The sequence below is a fragment of the Echinops telfairi genome, unplaced genomic scaffold (assembly GCF_000313985.2).
Source record: "Echinops telfairi isolate 266 unplaced genomic scaffold, ASM31398v2 ScPeMD7_7468;HRSCAF=8506_1, whole genome shotgun sequence".
Lineage (NCBI taxonomy): Eukaryota > Metazoa > Chordata > Mammalia > Afrosoricida > Tenrecidae > Echinops > Echinops telfairi.
This window is the reverse complement of record NW_022111370.1, coordinates 5,987,028-5,990,152: the sequence shown is the minus strand read 5'-3', so window position 1 is coordinate 5,990,152 and position 3,125 is coordinate 5,987,028. Positions and strand designations below refer to the sequence as shown.

The 3,125-nt window shown below is 59.3% G+C and overlaps 1 pseudogene; it reads left to right on the top strand.

The window, feature by feature from the left end:
• The window catches only part of LOC101652730, a 17,636-nt pseudogene extending 14,794 nt beyond the window's left edge, over positions 1-2,842 (top strand).
• The last annotated feature ends 283 nt before the right edge of the window (positions 2,843-3,125 follow it).

Sequence of the window (3,125 nt, the reverse complement as noted above, 5' to 3'; positions counted from 1 at the left end):
CTTGATGGACTGACCTCACCCTTGGCGTTTTCAATAACCTCACATGCACTAGAAACCTGGGGAAGGAAGGGGTAAGGAACATCACAGAAGAGTCAAGGCATTTGAATTGTTGTATAAGCAAAGAACATTGAGAGTACCTCAGGCTAGCTCATCCCAGGGCCTCTGTGCCCCCAGCCCGGGGAGCTGCAGTGGAGGTGGCAGCTTGGGCATGGGCATGGAAGATGGTGGGCGGTCCCGATGCTGGCGGCAGGGGAGGGAGGGCGCAGCAGGAGGACAAGTCACCTCATTTCAGAGGCTGAAACAGGAAGGGGAGAAAGTTGCCCAATGCGCTGAGGGCCAGCCAGGGGCCCTGCCCCTGTCCACCTCTGCACCGGGCCCTGAAGGAGCCGCCATCACAGCAGCAGCATCCTTGCCTCCCGCTGTGGAAGTCCTGAGGGCAGTGGAAGCGGTGCTGGACCTGGTGCTGGGCACATGCCCCGTGAAGACCTGAGCCAGAGCCAAGGAGTTGAGCAAGCGTAGCCTTTTGAGTCAGTCAGTAGCCAGGCATGGAGCTGCAGAACCGGCCTCCAGGCCCCCAGGGGGCAAGACGGGCAGCAGCAGCGGTGGAGGAGGTGGAGGGGGCCTTGTGGGGGAGGACTGGCCCAGAGGAGGAGACAAGAGGAACTGGAAGCCGGCCTCCTGAGGAGTGACCCCCTGGGCTTCCTCGGCCTCCCCTATCTTCAGCCTGGACCAGGTGATCTACAGCAACCCTGCTGGCATCCAGCAGGCTCTGACCCAGTTTAGCAACTGCCAATAAAGTGCAGCTGCACCAGGAGCACACCTGAGGCCCAAGCCTGGGCCTCCCCAAGCCCCTCAGGGCTCCTCCCTGAGACCTCCAACCCAGTACCACCCCCCAGATGACCAGCAGTAATGGTGTTAGTGCTGAAGCCCCCTTCGAGGAACCAGGGCCAGTGGTGAGAGGGTTGGATGGGACTCCCCGAGACTTGCTCAGGGTGACTCCCAACTGTGAGAAGGGCCTCCCAGGAAACCAGAGCAAATACAGGAGGAATCCTTGACTCCTTCTCATAGCTCTGGATTGTTAGGCCTTAAGCCCGAGGGCCCAGGTCCTCGGGGAGAATTGAGAGATGCAGGCACGGAGGCCTTGACCCCTCACATCTGAAATCCTTTACAGACTGCCACTAGCCAGAAGAGTTACCGCCCGTGCTCCCTGGAGCCCTGGATGGAGCCCCTGAGTCCCCTTGAGGATGTAGCTGACAGTCGGACAGTGAAGTAGACCTGAGTGGGGATTCTCTGACGTCATTGAGTCCCTGCAGCCAGCGAAGTTTCCCTGATGGAGGACTCAAGGGGACAGCAGAGGGGTCCCCCAAATGGCCTGGTGGTCTGTCACCCCTGAATGCAGTTTCTGGCGAGGGTCTCCCCAGCTCTGAACCCTCTGAGCCTCCTAAGAGATGGCCACCTGCCCCCCACAATGGCGGGGGAAAAGGAGCTACCCCGGGAGCAACCTCTGCCCCCTGACCCTATTGGCACAGAGTGATCACTGTGTACTGCCTGAGACCCTGAGCCTGGCCCCTCCACCCCCTCCCAGGGACCTGGGCCCTCAGTCCAGTGTAGCACCAGTGATAAAGACACAGAGGTCTGCCTAGTGGTGGGATACAGTTTAAAAGCTGAGAAGGAGCTAACAGCGTCAGCCACTCAGGCCATCCCCCTATCCCAAGACTGGGAGCTGCTCCCCAGCACTGCTGCCTCTGCGGAGCCACAGTCCAAACCCCTGGGCTCTGGGCATTGTGGCGGCCCAGAACCCAGCTCCTCAGGCCCACACCTCCACCCTGAGGTCTTCTAAGGCAGCCTCAGGCCTCCTGATTCTCAGGTGTCTGGGGGAACCACAGAGCCTCAGTTACATCCTAACAATGGGGGTTTCCACCTGGGGATACCTTCACTTCACCCTTGCAGGTCACAGCCCCTGTACCTACCCCCAGGCCCAGCCCCTCCCTCAGCACTGCTCTCTGGGGTAGCCCTCAAGGGGCAGTTTCTGGATTGTTCGGCATTGCAAGCAACAGAACTGGGGAAGCTGACGGCTGGAGGGGGACTCTATCCTCCCCCTTCCTTTCTCGTTCTCCAGCTTTCTGCCTTAGCCTCTGTAGGACCCACCCTTGCTGCAGGTACCCCAGGATCTGCCATCCCCTGCGGGTTTTTATTCTATTCCTTGGCAGCCTTGTAGCCAAAAGGGCTTCCTCCCCGCAGGGGCACTGGCTCAGCAGAGGCTTCTCCCATGTTAGACTCACAACTCCCTGTGATGAACATCAGCTCTCTGCCGCCAGCACCACCTCCTGACCCCGTCCCCTCTCTCTCTTACCTCTGGGCCCAGCTTTGCAGCCCCCCAGCTTGGCTGTGCAGCCTCCACCTGCTCCTACTACTCTGGTCCTCCCTTCACCTGCCAGGCCCTTCCCTGCTAGCTGGGGGCAAGCAGAACTACACCCGGCGGAACTAAAGCCGTTCCAGGATTATCAAAAACTGAACAGCAGCCTTGGGGGGCCTGGGGCTTCACAGACTCCCCCACCTAGAAGGACTTTCTTGGGTCTCAGTTCCTGTCTCAAGGCCCAGCCTTCCACCTACATGGGTGTCTGAAGCACTCAGCACATCGACCTCCACCAGCAGGCTACCAGGATAAAGTCAACTTCCACATGTCCCGCCGCTCCCACCCAGACCTCCCTTGGGATACCCTGCACTGCTGCCAAAGCCTTGGGAGGGCACAGGGCCACCACCTCAAGAAGGGCCCTCTCCATGGGCAGAGGAACCTGGATCCCCAAGGGACAAGGACCCTGGGTTACCCCCACCCCACTGAGGGGGAGTTCCCCTATCCCCCTTGCCCCTGGGGCTTGTATATAGATTATAAATACATAAGGTGTGAGTGGGGAGGGCCTTTGGGGCTGGGCCCTTGTTTCCCCTCCTCCCACTTCCTCTGGTCCCCTATCCCTGGGGCTGTTTGTTAAAAAAGAAAAAGAAAAGGGTTAAAAAGAAAGAAAGGTGCTTGGGCTGTCAGCCAGCATGTGCCTAGAGGTTCAGATGGCAAGACTTCCTCTGACATACTTTGGACTTGTCAGGAGAGACCAGCAACCAGTCCCTGG